The sequence below is a fragment of the Saccopteryx bilineata genome, chromosome 3 (assembly GCF_036850765.1).
Source record: "Saccopteryx bilineata isolate mSacBil1 chromosome 3, mSacBil1_pri_phased_curated, whole genome shotgun sequence".
Taxonomy (NCBI): domain Eukaryota; kingdom Metazoa; phylum Chordata; class Mammalia; order Chiroptera; family Emballonuridae; genus Saccopteryx; species Saccopteryx bilineata.
In genome coordinates, this window is record NC_089492.1 from 6,027,938 (window position 1) to 6,044,597 (window position 16,660).

Consider the following 16,660-nt stretch of genomic DNA (forward strand, 5'->3'; position numbering starts at 1 on the left):
CTGACCGCTGTCCGAGCCCCTGGCCTGTGCCTGCCTTGGCTGTCTACACAGGTGCCTCCCAGTCCTCAGCGTGCACGCTTTCATGTTGGCGAGGTGTGTTTACAGTGTAAATAGAGTTTTTTTAAATTTGTTACTATTCCTTCCATCTTCTAGCTACTCTGTCACACTTTTTTTTTTTTTTTTTTTGAAAATGAAAGGGCATGTTGTTAGAACTAGGATAAAAGCCTTCATGTGCATTGGGATCACCCGGAGTTGCGTTAGACACAGTGCTGGGTTTTGTCCCGGATTCCTGATCCAGCAGCAGGTTGCTCAAGCCCGGGAGACGCTGTCCTATGTGTCCGTGTCCTGCTGCTGCCGCTTAGGGACCGCATTCGGAGACCCTCGGCTTAGGCCAAGCTGTGTGTCCTGTGAGTGCATGGGCCGTTTCACTCAGATTTGGGGAGAGAGGGAACTGTTTTTCTGCTTTACAACCCTGTAAACCCCAACTACCCGACAGGGCGTGTCTGTGCATCTGACCTGTGATCAGTGCAGTACAGAACACCACAGATCCCGTCAGAGGTGACAGAGTGGGGACGGGTAAAAACAAAAAAGTTAATTGAAAAATTTATGTTTACAGTTTTATCGTTTATAAGTTTCTTGGACAAACTTTTATTTGATAATCAATTTGAATGTCAGATAGTCAGAAAATGTAAAATGGATCGTTATTTGCAAGGAACAAGTATTGGTGATTATACTTCAAAGGTTTAAGCTGGGTGGAGTAGACCTGGTACTGCCCACCTTGCCCGCTTCATTGAGTGGGCACTTGGAGAGCCCTGAGGAGGGTGCGGAGGTGCCGTGCTGGCTGGCAGAAGCTGTCGTGATGACGACTGGGGACGCCTCGCTTTGGGCAGTGCTTCCCAGGACTTGCCCCGACCCCAGGTGCACCTCTCTGACTAGTTCTAGGCATTCCAGACTCCAGGCAGGTAGGCAGGGCTCTCTGTTATTCACTAGGTCACAGTTATTCTCTGTGACTTATGTCGACTTCAGTAGGAGGCTTCTTTGTCCTCGGAGGTAGTCATAGTGGCTCATGTCCTGCATGGCTGAGCATGGTCAATCACTTCTCCTACGTGTCCCTTCTTCCTCACTTACGAAGAAGAAGCAGCACCTCCTCTACAGCTGGTCTTAGAACCAGTCCTGGGGCCATGATGAGCAGCTGTGGGAAAACACTTGGAAGCCTTCCTTAGGAGAGACAGTCAGTTAGTAATAAGGAGTAAATAAGCCTCAAAGAGCAGGAAGCGTGTTCTTTTCATCATGCCTCAGCATTTTGCTACCTTATAACTTTTTCAAATGAATTGAGTTTATTGATTCAGATATTATTTTTCCTTTTTTTTGGATGATAGTTCTTTTACAGAGTCTATAGAGAATAGTAAGTCTTACTGAATGGGTTGAAAACAAGAATGGAATGTCTTTTAGGGTATCTTTGTTTTATTTTGCTTTGTTTTTTTATGTGGGTATTTTCTGCTCCATTACCTATTTTCCACTGGCTTGTGAGTTCCTACCTGTAACCAGTTTTTTCTCACTGCGTCACCATGTATCCCTTAAGACTGGGCGTGATCACCCTGCTGCTACTTCTTGAGCCAACCCTTCCAGCTACCCTGCCTGTTTCAGAGTTTGGGGTCAGAATTGAGAGATCGCCTACTCACCACCGAACTTCAACAAATTAATAGATTTCTTTTAGAGCAGGGGTCCCCAAACTATGGCCCGCAGGCCGCATGCGGCCCCTGAGGCCATTTATCTGGACCCCGCCGCACTTCCGGAAGGGGCACCTCTTTCATTGGTGGTCAGTGAGAGGAGCATAGTTCCCATTGTAATACTGGTCAGTTTGTTGATTTAAATTTACTTGTTCTTTATTTTAAATATTGTATTTGTTCCCGTTTTGTTTTTTTACTTTAAAATAAGATATGTGCAGTGTGCATAGGGATTTGTTCATAGTTTTTTTTTATAGTCCGGCCCTCCAAAGGTCTGAGGGACAGTAAACTGGCCCCCTGTGTAAAAAGTTTGGGGACCCCTGTTTTAGAGGATGCAAATAAAGGTCAACTGAGAATTTTACTTGACTTGGATTTTTTTCCAAGATGTTTATTTTACTAAGTTACAAAGTATTTCTTTTTAACTGTTTCCTTATGTGTTCTGGTAATATTTTCTAAACTCAGTATAACTTTCTTATAATAATACTATTAGGAGAGAATGTCTTCACTATGGGTTGTCACATTGAAAGAGGTGTACTTAGGTATTATCTTGTTCACAACATTGTCCTTAAGAGATGTGTGGTCTGGCAGGTCTGTGGCAAGATGTGGTGGCCTGGTGTGCATTGTGTATGGATTCTCACAACTGCCTTGATAGATTGAGGCACAGGCCTTGCCAGTCTCTGCACAGAAGCACCGTTCTAGCCAACAGTTTGGTGATAATCTATTGCTAACTGTACAGAAGGTTATGTGTGTTTAATGTAGTTTGCCTGTTTTTATAAAATCTGCGAGCGGAGAAGTAAAGTGCAAGTACTGGTAGGAAGGGTCACTCAAATGTGTAATACATTTGTGACAAAGATAGAAATCATTAAGCATGACAAAACAATCTTTAGCCTCAGCTACACCTAATTAGATTTGACCTGTTTCCTGTGTATTTGATCATGAATAAAAGAACAAAATTAAAGAACATTTATGAAAAATATATGCTGTAATTGAAGATCATGTCTAAAAGATATTGGTAATTATAGAAGGTACTGTATTCTATAATTGATTTTCTTGTAACAATTATTCAGGTTCTGTATATTTTTCAGCTGTCTTCAAAAGTACATTATATAGTACATATATACAAATGTACAGCATTTGACAAAACACCCTAATAACCTTGAAGAAAAGAGTCTATGTATTATATGTGTGAGTAAATATAGTAACTGATAAAAAATTTGTCTTTTGATCAACCTTTAAAAAAATTACACTGAAAACAGAGGGAGATTGAAGGAGAGAGTTGTAATTACTGGCTTATTGCAACTTAATATGCAGCATCCTATTAGTTAAGTATCATGTACCTACCTAGGCATGAAATAACTATTTTTTTCCTAATTGAAACCTGGAAATTTTCAGTTGTAGAACAGACTTAATAGTCTTTGCTGTAAATACCACTGGACTTTTTAGGTACTGTATTCATCTTCTGAAACAAGATTGTCTTGTATTCATAGAGACCACATACCCTTTCGTCATATTTCCAGCATTATTTCTATAATAGGTAGAGTTATTCACAACATTTAAACAAAAACAGCATTTTAGAAAGTAACCCTTAACTATTATCACAAGGTGAATAGCAGTGACTAAAACCATTTGTAGTTTCTCAGAAAAAAAATTGATATTAGAAAATGAGTAGCCTTTCAAGTTGTGTATCTTGCTGTTTTTGGTAGTTATATTGAAGTAGGGTATGTGAGTACATGTGATATGTATGTTTCTGAATAGATGTATGTATGTTCATTTCTTAGAAATCACTCTGATTTAATTGTTGTGATAGCTTTTTTGAAGGAACATTAATTTTACATGTTTTATATTAGAGTAAATCTTGGTTTCAGTGGAATGCAGTTATGATGTTTCACCCAGTCTTTCTTTCTTTCAGGAAAGCAGTTGGGAAACAAAATGGCTTCAGTGTATCACTTGGTAAACAAGGTCATGAGTTTGTTTCTCTTATTATCTACTTTGCCTTGTTCACTTGCAGGCAGGCTGCATCCCTAAGCGAAATCAGCTGAGGGGAGAGAAGAACGGGGTTGGAGTGCTCCTCAGTGTAGGTCCTCTGCCCGTACATCCCCCTCTGGTAGCAGCCTGCCCTGGGCTGCTTCCTAATAAACGGGTCCCTTCTAATAACAGGAGGGCAACAGGCACAAATCAGGACTTTGGGGCAGATGGATATCTGCTCACTAATCATTAGGGTTGTCATGCTAATATATTTATTATTTTGAATATCTAGGTTTAGGGAAAAAATAACTCATTTTTGCATGTATTAAATAGAAAAATGTATCTTAAATGTAGGATAACAAGGGTAATACTTTAATGCTGCATAGCTGCCACAATAAATTTATAATACATATTTTCTTTTAATTATTTAGAAAAAATTAGGATTGATGAACTACTTACTGTCTTGACAATTAATGGCATTGACTTACATGTTTGTTCCAAGATGTCATAGAAATCATTCAGCACTCAAAGAACGTGTGAACCGCCAGGTGACTGGCGGCATTTGTGTCGTTTCCTTCTGTAAGTGTTGTTCAGAAAGTCTGTGGTTGTAAACATCCCCGACTGGAAGCTGTAAGCCAGAACTAAGCTTTCAGTCAGATGTTTGCTGCTACCGGCTCCTCACGGGCATCGTTTCGGTGGGATTATGACTGAGCAGCAGGACTGGGGAGGCTCTGACGTGTGTGGGGGCTGCCGGGGACCTTCCGACTCCTGCATGTGCTGCTCCGGGGAGAGGGCTGTATTCTGACGGGGCTTAGAGTGGGACGCATCCTGACAGCAGGGTGCCCTGTCCCAGATGCCAGCTGAGCCTCCCGGGCTGCTGCTGGGCCTTAGAGAATCCAGTCCCCCGCCCCGCCCCCCCACTGTGGGTTTATTATTGTTTTTGCCATATCAGTGGACTTGCAGTTCTCTATTGCTTTCCTTAGTAGGCTGCAGTTTAACTTTCTGATGGTTCCAGAGACTGTTCCCACCTTTAGAAATTCCGTGGAAGTTCTGGAGAATGAACTGACCACCACCCCACAGCATTCATTCCAGAACTTTCTATTTTCTCTGTAGAGGAGAGATGTGTGTAGACCTAATCTCCCTCCTCTCAGCGCCCCCACCCCCAGCTCCCTGTTCTCCTCTGATGTCACAGCTCCTAGTTACAACTCTTCTCCAAAAATTACACGACTTCAGACCACTGAGCCTGAGCCCTGGCATGGAAGCTCAGTTGGTTAGAGCCAGAGCTTTGACCCTGTACGCCAAGGTTGCAGACTCAATCCCCAGTTAGGGCACATACAAGAATCAGCCAGTGAACGCATAAATAAGTGGAACAACAAATTATTGTTTCCTTATCCCCCTTCCCTCTCTATAATGAATAAATAAAAATTAAATATCAAATAAACCACTGACCTTATTTACAGCATTTACCATTGGTTATATTTGACTTAGTTTATTGTTATTTTCCTAAGTATTTTCTGTTTCCTCAATGGAGTGTGGATGCCTTGTGAGCAGGTGTACTGCATCTATTTTTTTTTCTCAAAAGAGCTGGATAACACAGGGCTTTTCTCATATATGACATTTTGTGTAGACACATGGATGATATATCATTTTATAACAGCTCTTTTTTCCTGAGTGTTAAAAATGTTTTCTTTCTGCCCTGGCCAGATAGCTCAGCTGGTTAGAACATGGTCTCGGAGCACAGAGGTTGCTGGTTCAGTCCCCGGACAGGGCACATAAGGAACAGATCAGGGTTCCTATCTCTCTCTCATTCTTTCCCTTCCTCTTTAAAATTATTAAAATAAACATTTAAAAAATGTTTTTAGTTGCATTTTAGATACTGGGAAACAGTTCTAAACTAATATTTTTTTGTATAATAAAACAATGGTATTTTTTATTATTTATTATTAAATGGCTAAACATCATTCTGTGTTAGGTTCAGTACATAATTAAACCAAAAGATAAAGCTCCCTGATATTACAAGCTGTTTTGAGGGCATGGATATAAGTGAAGCACCTTGCATATAGAGAGCACTAGTAACAATTTAATTTTATTATATAAATGTCTACTATTTCCTCTTCTTTTTTATACAGATGAGCAAATTGCAGTTTGGGTCATAATGTAGCTACTCTGAATGTATCTTTTCTACAGCATTGCTTTTTAAACATTCCTTTGTGAAGGTGATAGTGTACAGCAGTGGTCCCCAACCTTTTTTGGGCCACAGACTGGTTTAATGTCAGAAAATATTTTCACGGACTGGCCTTTAGGGTGGGACGGATAAATGTATCACATGACCGAGACAAGTGTCAAGAGTGGGTCTTAGACGGATGTAACAGAGGGAATCTGGTCATTTTTTAAAAATAAAACATCGTTCAGACTTAAATATAAATAAAATGGAAATAATGTAAGTTATTCTTTCTCTGCGGACCGGTACCAAATGGCCCACGGACCGGTAAGGGTCCACAGCCCGGGGGTTGGGGACCACTGGTGTACAGGACTTACTTGGCCAAGAGTGGACGGAAGGAGTGTAGTTAGTTGCTTCAGATATGAGTAGGTTTGCAACTTTTAAGTATAATCTTCATGCCTAATGATTGGTGTGCATCAAGCATCCCTTCCTGCCAAACTCTTAATAAAGATTTATTGTATATTCTGGGACTCTGTGGTTTAGCACATTAGAAGCCTTAGGTTCCAGATAATGAATGGATGGAGTCATTTCTTAAAGCCCAAGAAGTAATGTTGATAAAAGTAGGAAGAATTTTCTGATTAAAGGATTATTTGGAACCAGGAGAAAAGGTTGGTTATACACTTTAGGATGGATAGGAATAGCCTATTTTAATCATTTGCACAGTTATTAAAAGTAGCCCAGATCTAAGCTGAAAATGGGGTCAGGGGTTCTGCATGAAGCTCTTAGACTGCCCAGCTAGCCTGGCCACCCCTGGACGCTGCAGGGTGCCTGGGACCGGCTGTGGTGTGGAACACCGTTGGCCGTTATTCTGCCCCAAGGAGGTGGGTCTGGGACCTTGCCAGCTCCAATTCTGGGTGCCCTTGCTTCACTGCTTGAGGGCAACCTGTTAGTCATTTACAAATGGCTTCTGTAGGTTTTAATTTTGAAGGATCACAGACTCCGTTAGCTTGAAAATTTAGCAGTTGATTACTTAGCATGCATGTCTTAGAATGTTAGATCATCAGTATTTGCCAGTAAACCTGTAACCACTTGTGTATCCTCATTCCTTATTAGTGTTTAGGGAGAAGTATGTGATCTTTATTGACAGGTCATAGAAAGCTCAGAGATTCTTTGCTATTTAAGGAGATTTTTTAAATCTAATATTAAAAGTAATTCTAGTTGCTGAACATCATTCTGAAAATGACAGGTTTTTTCCCTTAGTATTTGTTCTGAGATTATTTAGGGATTAATTTTTTAATGAAACAACTACAAAATTGTGTCTTCAAGTTCATTTCCATGTAGATATGCTTGTATTCAGATATTCTTGATTAAAATGACGTTGTTGGATGGGTCCTCATTGGTCTCAGTGCCGCAATCCCTTCTACAGAGGCAGAGGCTTGGAGTGGCCAGAAGCGGACTGTGAGCCTTCAACCCCAGCGTGCCTTCCTCCTCATGCGTGGCTCGTTCTGTTGCTGACTCCCTTTCTCTCCCGTGGTTAAAACTTCACTCACCAGTGAATGTGCCGGTATTTACTGTGCGTATTTGGGGGAAATAATTTGTTTGAATATCAGTCTGAGCTGAATTACTTTTTTAACTTAGGCTGTTTCTGACGGACTCTGCCACAGTGTCCCCAGACTGGTTAATTGTAAGTGGACATACGATGCATGTTTGACATTGCCTTCTAAAAACCTGTAGTATATTACAAACCTCCCAGTACTGAATGTTCATTGCTTTCTTCACTTTGGCTTTCAACATACTTGGTGAGACAGCCCACCGGTTTTCAAATATTAGTGTGTTTCAGGGTTACTTGTAGGTCTTAGTCTTTAAAACACAGATTGCTGGGCCCTGCATGATCTCTGATTACTCGGTGACCTGGGGCTTGCGGACAAGGCTGTTCCGGAGCCGGGCTTTCAAAGCCACAGGGCTCGTCTCACAGTTCTTTTCCCTGCTTGGTATTGTCCAATTAGTAGCTGAAGAAAAATACATAAAACCCCTAACTTTAAATAGGCCATCGTCCAGAAGTTTGATTTAAAAAAAAAAAAAGTTTGGTTTCTTTTTTATGTTTTGTTTTGTTTTTTTTTTTTGTATTTTTCTGAAGTTGGAAATGGGGAGGCAGTCAGACAGACTCCTGCATGCGCCCGACCGGCATCCACCCGGCACACCCACAAGGGGGCGATGCTCTGCCCATCTGGGGCGTCGCTCTTGCAACCAAAGCCATTCTAGCGCCTAAGGCAGAGGCCATGGAGCCATCCTCAGCACCCCCGCCAACTTTGCTCCAATGGAGCCTTGGCTGCGGGAGGGGAAGAGAGAGACAGGAAAGAGAGGGGAAGGATGGAGAAGCAGATGGGCGCCTCTCCTGTGTGCCCTGGCTGAGAATCGAACCCGGGACTCCTGCACGCCAGGCCAACACTCTACCACTGAGCCAAACGGCCAGGGCTAAAAAAAAAAAAAAAAAAAAAAAAAAGTTTGTTGTAAGCCTGAGACCCATATTCCTCCCAAAGGAAGGACCACTTTGGCGCACAAAAACCTATATATTTACCAAGAAAAGTGGAAGGAAAAAATATTATTGCAACAGCAGTAGCTGAATCAGAAAAAACTAGATAGTCATGGAGGAGGGGAGTAAGGTGTGTACATATTTAAGTCTTGAGAGTGGATGCTTCAGGAAAAGTAGCCGGAAGGGGGCGAGGGGGGCTAGGTGGAGACCAGGAGGCTCCCCAGGTCCAGGATGCCTGTGAAATTCCTAAGGTTTTTAGAGGTTTCTGGCAGCGGTTCTAATACTTAATTTTACTTCCCAATTTGAGGATTTCCTTCTTGATGCAAGTATCTTTATAGGATCACATCTAATGCTTATAAGTACGTAAACTACGTAATCAGAAGAATGCAGAGAGAGGAGGAGGGATCTCTGCAAGGCAGCTTCGGACACTTGGGGCCACAGAAGGTGGGAAGAAATCCGTGAGTGTGGGGAGGATGCTCGGGAGGTGGAATTATCAGAATTGCAAGTGTGGGGGAGGAGAGGAGAAGAGAGGAGAGGCAGCTGGAGGGGAAGAGAACTGAGGAGAAGGCCGCAGCTAGGCTTGGAGCTCCTCAGAGATAGTTCATTAACTTTGTCTTTTACCCCTAAAACGAATCTTCTTAATGAGGAAGAAAGGTGATTGATGCCCCAGACTGGCCGTCAGCTGGGTTTCTATAAGTGCAGGGTCAGTTGTTTTAAAGAGTGGGATGTAGGAATAGGATAGGCTGTAAAATCAGCCTTTAGATCTGGAAATTTACAAAATGTCTGCATATGATGCCATAAATTACTGCAGTGAAAAGAATATCACTTCTCCCTTTCCTTGGATTCCCAGCTTTGTCTCAAAATAGCTTTCTACTTGACTTGTGCCTCATTTATGTGAATCACAGTAACTGTTCTTTTTTCAACAGATTCTGTAAAGTTATCTTTTTAAAATATAATAATAATTTATATGTACTTCAATATAATTTTGAATCTTGGGTAAAAGACCAGTATAAACATAGTAAAGGGTTTTGTAAGTCCTGCTTTCCACCGAGTTCAGTTCATGTAAACATCCTACACTCAGCTGTAGTACATGGATTGGCTGGGAGGTGGATGTTTACTTCAGCTGTCTTGGAATATCAACCATTATCATTGATACAGGATTTGGCAAGAAGAGTATCCAGAGGCTTGACTTTTTAGTGTAAATTACTGTAAATTTAAACTATCTTGTCATTTGTGTTTTTCTGTCTCTAACATGACACAAGACTTTGCATATTGGGACACAAGAATGTCCTTTGGTGGTTGGGTGAGATTTGTAGACATCCCTGTGTTTTAGCAAGCATGATCTCTGACGGCAGGCTCTGTAGCCATCTGGGCGCCATCAGTGAATTTGCTAAGTGATTTGGAGGAGGAAAAGGAGCTGTTTTCACACCTCGGTGCTTTTCTCATTTGCAAAATAGGTACAGTGCCTACTTCTCTGGGTTGTTGTGAGGATTGACCTGTACAATGGTGGTAAAGTGGCTCATTAGTCAGGATTGTCACCTTAAGTGCTCAGTAAAGCTAGCTGTGACTAACTGAAGTACCTACGGCAGTGCTTAGTAAAATTCAAGTATTTGGTGTGTCATTGCTGGTGCATTTCAAGTAGACATAACTTGTTTTTATTTTAGCAGTAAAGATGATGTAAGCTTTCCACTTTGTTGGAAATGATTTGAACTTCAGATACCTCTGTAATTTAGTATGAAGAGTCTTGAAGCTCAGCTTCTTGAACTTATATTCTGGGTCTGTCACTTCCTAGCTGTGTTGCTTTGGGGAAGTTATTAACCTTCCTGTGCCTCAGTTTTCATAACCTGCTAAATTGGAATGATAGCAGTACTTACCTGATAGGATTGTTATGAAATTAAATGATTTAATACCAGTAATATGTTAGAAAAATTCCTGGTACATACTAAAGTCTTGATAACTGGTAGCTATTATTATTATTTTAAAAACATGTTTTTCATCTGTTATTTTTTTCTCAGTATATAATTGTGCCATACATTTCTAAATATTTAAAGATAATATTTGATAATTAGTTCCAGATATGTATTGTTTGGTTTAAGTGATACTTTCATATTTTGTGCTTTATTGAAAATACTTAAAAATTTTCCAGCTTCGTTTCTCAATTCCATGAAATCAGCTTCATTTTTCATTTTTAGTAACATTATACACATTCTGTAGAAGTAAAAAACAAAACAACCACCACAAAAACAAAATTCCTTAACATCATTCTGGCAGCTTGGAAGGGGCTATAAGATGCTTCCTGTGCCTACATCCAGAATTAGAGTAACATTCGCTGCTTCTCCTGTGGAAGGGTCCGCGTGTGGTGAGAAACTGACCCTAAATAGCTGTGCAACGAAGACGTGGAGACATGGTCTTGAAAAGGTGAGTGCTGGTGAGTGCTTTCTCGTTGTATTTGTCCAGGACACTAATCTTTCAGTATCTTCTTTGTTATTCAGTGGGAGCTGTTGTATGATGTTCTTGAGTGCAGAACCTGTTTCAGTGAGTTTCACACGTTCATTGGAAACTTACCAAGTGCTTAAATTATAATTTTATAATTTATTTTTTTAATGTTGACATTAATTTTAGTAAGAGAAGAAAAGTGAGAGAGAGAGCGAGCGAGCAGGACATCGCTCTGCTCCTGCATGTGCCCTGACTGGGGATTGAACCGGCAAGCCTGTGTTTCCGGACAGTGCTCTGTCTGGCTAGAGCATATTTTATCATTGATAATACTCCACGAAATATGTCACAGTGCATTAGGAATCTGAAGGTAGTTTTATGAAAAGTAGTTTTCAAATTAAGCATATATGTATTTGAGAGTCCCTCCCAAATTACTTTTGAACCTCAGTGAATAAAATTCAGAAATTTTTCTTCCTCTCTGTCTCTCTCTTCCCCTCCCGCAGCAGAGGCTCCATTGGAGCAAAAGATGGCCTGGGCGCTGGGGATGGCTCCTTGGCCTCTGCCTCAGGCGCTAGAGTGGCTCTGGTTGCGACAGAGCGACGCCCCGGATGGGCAGAGCATCGCCCCCTGGTGGGCGTGCCGGGTGGATCCCGGTTGGGCACATGTGGGTCTGTCTGACTGCCTCCCCGTTTCCAGCTTCAGAAAAATACAAAAAATAAAAATAAATAAAAATTCAGAAATTTTCTTTTGTATTGTCAAATATATTTTTAAAATTTGCATATTATGTGGTTCTGGATATCAAATGGCCTGTAGGTTAAATTCCTAATTTTAGTATTTTTTTAATTCATTGCTCTTTTCTTTTCCTTAGTGGTCATGCATTTATATTTTTATATTAAACATTTTCCTGATAATTTAATGAGGTCTTTGATAATGTGAGTTAGCAGTTTTATCTTACTTTGTCCCTTAGAAAAAGCTCTTATACTAAAGTTGAGTTGTAGTTAAGTAAAAATTGGAGTACTTAACTTGTTTTAATTAATATAGTGAAACATTCTAATTTATACTGAGCTATCCTTAGAGGAAAATATTTATCTTGATTTTTTAAAAAAAACTATACTTTTATTAGAAATATAAAATTTTATTTTGCTACAAACATGTGCTTACCAATTTAAAATGTTACAGAATTTAGGTAAATGCTAAAATGTCCCCATTTATTCCAATTGCATTTGTTATATGCTGCTCACAAAAATTAGGGGATATTTTATAGCTTTATATAGTCATTTTGGAAATATCCCCTAATTTTTGTGAGCAGTATATAATTGATAGTGAACAATATAACATTGAATTTCTTTAATAATATTTGGGTATGTTCTGAAATTAAACGATTTTCTGTCATTTGAAGATTTCATCTCTTCATTATAATTTTGTAAGCAATTGGCATAAATTATTTAACTTCACCCTGTTTCTTCATATTATCCTCATTTCATTGATTTCCCAATAATAGAATTTTGTGATTCCAAACAAATGTCTCTTACACATTTCAGTAATTAGAGATGTCGGTTAAAAAAAAAGTGATTCAGGGCCAAATAGTATGCAAAACTACAATTAGCAGCTATCTGATCTCTTTTTATTGTTAATGGCTTAATATTAAGATTTTTTTTAAAACTAGTAATATGCTAATATCAAATTTTAGATGAAAATAAAATGATAGTTTCAAAAATGAAACAAAATGAAAGGTTGGTTTGTTTTCTTTTTAACTTTTCAGTCTTCACAAAGCTACCAGTAAGTACATTATAAAACCAACAGCAGTTTCACATTTAGCATTTTTATATGTATATAAATTAGGATTACCTTTTTTTATTAGCCTTAACTTCCTTTACTTTTATGGAAAAGAACCAGTCCCCAAGGCATTATTATAATTTAATCTGCATTGTTCCTGTGAGGTTGAGTAAAAGGGTTCCGTTACTCGGAATCTTAGCAGTACACCCTGTTCTGCCACTGAGCTGTCGTGGCGCTTACTGGATGCAGTTAGAACTGCTTTCAACGCTGGGCGTTTCCTCACTTCATTCCGGATGGTTCTTTAAAGATTCTTTAGCTATGTGTTCGGTATCTGTCCTACTGTATACAAACATTCAAAAACATGGTTTGGGCTCTTTGTTTTGTTTTTTAAAACTAGTTTAAGAGAGTTCCTTGGCAGCTTGTTCTCCATACAAATTTATAAGAGCTCAAATTCCCAAGAAGAAAGGATTTTTGTAAGATTTCTTTGAAAAAGTGTCAAGGATCCCTAAAGGGATACAGTTGCCTTAATTTTGACATTATAATTTCTTCTTATTCTATGGGTTATCTGTGAAAACCTTTGTTTTGGGTATCCTGTTTATATTTAACAGTCACTTGCTTAAAATGATCATCTGTGTACAGTCAGTAGCACAAAATGATTCCATGTTAACCAGAATACTGTGTTACTTTTGAGTAGAAATGCGAGTATGAATGAGAAATTGAGTTTGGGACTGGGTATTGGCAAATCCTTCATTTTCAGGTAATTTTCTAAAAAGTTGGGTCATGCATTCTGTGCTGTTTGGAGTCAAATGTGCAGGTGCCCTTTTCTGCTCACGTTCACATACCACAGCCCTCCTTGTGTGACACTGAATTGTTGACAGACACTCCTTCCAACTCCTTGTGTCCTTACATACACTTACCTGGCTGACATGGGGGACATTTTAAATATCTTAAAATCATACTATATATATATATATATATGTCCTCTACTTTTTGCACATTTTGGAGAACTTTCCACATTTGTGTATCAGATTTTAAAATTCCTTATATAAATGTACCATAACATTTCTCTCCCTATTTATAGACCCATAGATTTCTCTAATCTTTAATTATTATAGTCAGTCCTGCAAAATACAAATATTTTGATGCATCAGGTATAACTGTTTCTACAGGTCAGTTTATAAAGGCATAATTGCTGGGTCAAGGGCCATGTCTATTTAAATATATATAAACACTGCAAAATCAATCTTCAAAGACTCTGCCAGTTTGTACTGTGATTAACAGAACGAGAGAGGACATTTCCTCATGTCCTTGTCAGGACACTTTCAGTCTTACTCAACGTTGCTCTTCTGAAGGTTGCAAAGTAGTCTATCTTTTTATTTGCATTTCCTTGTCTAAAGGTGAAGTGAACATGTTTTCATATATGATATTTATTGACTTCTTTCTCTGTTAGTTTTTGATTGCATATTCATAGCCTTCGCCCATATTTCTTTAGGTTTGTTCATTTGTTCTTAGAGCTTTCTACTGATTATATACTTCGGCTATTTTTTTCTTTCCATGTTATATGTTACATATATTTTCTCCTAATCTGTTATGTGTTTTTTAGCTTTATTTAAAACTGTTATGTAATCATTTGAGACTTTTGGATTTTGTTGTTTTTCTAGAAAGGCCTTTTCTACCCTCAGTATTATAAATACATTATCTTATATACATTATCTTTTGATGTTTTAAAACTGTATTCATCAAAGCTAAGAAATGCCCTGATTATACAACACCAGAACTATTTTATATACTCCAGAAGAAAAAAATTGTCTTGAGAAACAAAGTACTTTCTTACCATTTCAGAGTATTTTATAGTTAAAGAGCTGTTTTAGACATTTATTGAGATCAGTTTTTTAAAATAATAAAATTTGTATTAAAGGGAAAGAATGTTATCAGTTCTGCATCTTCGGGTGTTCCTCTGAATTTGTCACCCAGTTACCCACACCTGTCGTTATTAGACTTGGGGGTATTCCTGCGCCGCAGTGGATGGAAACAGCCGCAGTGCATCCGCAGTGGATGGAAACAGCCGCAGTGGATGGAAACAGCCGCAGTGGATGGAAACAGCCGCAGTGGATGGAAACAGCCGCAGTGCATCCGCAGCGGGTGGAGACAGCCGCAGCGGGTGGAGACAGCCGCAGCGGGTGGAGACAGCCGCAGCCGGTGGAGACAGCCGCAGCCGGTGGAAACAGCCGTGGCGGCACAGCTGTTAGCTCGGAACTTGCAGCTCTGTTCTCCTCCAGCCTTGTAGCAGCGCTCTGGGGTCACTGTTCTGATAGTGCGTGACAGTTGGGGAATCTGGGCTCGGAGGAGGTAGGTTGTTTGTAACCACAGAGCAGTTAAAAGGATGGAGATCCTGACTTCAGAAGGGGTGCCCGAGGCACCTCCAGTCGGTCATGCCAGGATGTGGGTCAGAGTCATTTGTGCAGGTTAATAACACATGGATGACATCTACCCGTATTACAGTCAACCTGGAATGAAATGTCTATAACTTTTTAAAAGTAGACGATTAAATGCGTGATTCTGATTTTTATACCTTTTCATGACCAGTATATGCTTTGCTTCCAAGTAAGTGTTTAATATTTTCCTTGTCTTATTGATGAGTTTGCTGATATTTTTTGGCTTCTGTCAATTTTCATATTGTTGAGTTTTAGAATCAATAGAATGTGTTATTGGGTCTACACATTAAGGTGGGAAATAAATAGTGATACCAAGAAAAGTGCGCCTATTCTCCATTTTTATGTTAAGCCTGAACTAGAACAAGGGGTTATATAGTTGCACACTAGCCTTGAGCAAAGTGACCTACATTAGAATCCTAGTCAGTAGTAACAGCTATCCACCTTGAAACTTTAAAGTATGTTTTTAAAATGGCTTGTACAGTAAGAATGAATGTGTTTTTTATGACTTTAAGGAAGTCATTCAAACTTATTTTCACACTTTTAGTTTCAAACTGAACAAACAAGATAAACAGTTTGCACCGTTTGCTGATGTATAAAAAATGGCCATATCTCAGGCAGCTCAAAGCAGACGGCAGACCACCAAGGACTGACATCAGAAAAAACTAATCAGAGTGCTTAGTCCCCACAGTCTGGCCATGCAGTACAGTGGTGTAACTGAGCGTTAGCGATACTGCTCAGGGCAGGCCGGAGCCCAGGTCTTCCCCAACGTTGTCCGATACCCGGGATTGGGATGCGTGCCTTGGATTCTCTTCTATATGTAATGGGCTGAGTGTGTGAACAGCAGTGTTTATAAAAATCGGTGACCCTATTGTACTTGTTTCTCAAGCTCACAGACCATTGCTGGTATTTACAGTAAACATCATGTTTGAAATAGAGGCCGACCCCATGAAATCATGTGTCCTCATGCTGCCAGCAGTTCACGGCGGCACCTGCTAGGCTGACGCAGGATTTGAAATAGCACTCAGAGCCGGTGGAGTGTGGGGAGGAGTTGCAGGGAGGAGCAGGAAGAGAACATTTTCAGGAAGAGGGGATCGTATGACAGGCCTTGAGAGAAGAAAGGATTGCTGTTTTTATGTGAAGCATGCCAACCTCGTACTCCATGTAGGTAAAGGAGGACAGTGTAGTCTTAAAAGCCCCTACTTCTGTGCTCTTGCTTATTGTGCGCTTGTATTTGTGTGTGGCAGTAGAGCACACTGTTGAGCAGTGAGTACCCGTTAAACCACCTGGACTCATGTGAAATGGGCTCCCTAGCTCCTCAGTTGTAATGAGGACTCAATTAGGTGTTCAGATAGCACTTAGCACACTACCTGGCACGTACTAAGCACTTTGGAAATATCCCATTCATCAAGGTTCAGTTCTGATGTCAGGTCTTAGTGGTGTGTGGATGGCTCTGAGCTCAAGCTCAGCCTCGGCAGTGGACCCTTGACTCTCAGAGCAGGAGCCAGGGCCTGACAGTGCAGGGTAGCCAGGCTGGGGCTCTGTGTGAAGCCCAGACCCTAGAGGTGGTGCAGCCTCAGACAGGAGCGGAGCTTGGGGCGGGGGACGGAGCTGGTACAGGAGCTGCCCGGCA

General features: G+C 40.2%; 1 long non-coding RNA gene across 2 annotated transcripts in view; it reads left to right on the forward strand.

The window, feature by feature from the left end:
- Nucleotides 1-11,540, forward strand: part of LOC136329449 (uncharacterized) — a 31,613-nt gene extending 20,073 nt beyond the window's left edge. Inside the window, exons 4-5 of one of the 2 annotated variants that reach the window (XR_010730197.1) lie at nucleotides 10,658-10,804; nucleotides 11,323-11,540. This is a non-coding gene — a long non-coding RNA (uncharacterized lncRNA). The remainder of the gene's footprint in view (nucleotides 1-10,657; nucleotides 10,805-11,322) is intronic. The other variant, XR_010730196.1, reaches the window with a different exon arrangement.
- Nucleotides 11,541-16,660: the final 5,120 nt, after the last annotated feature.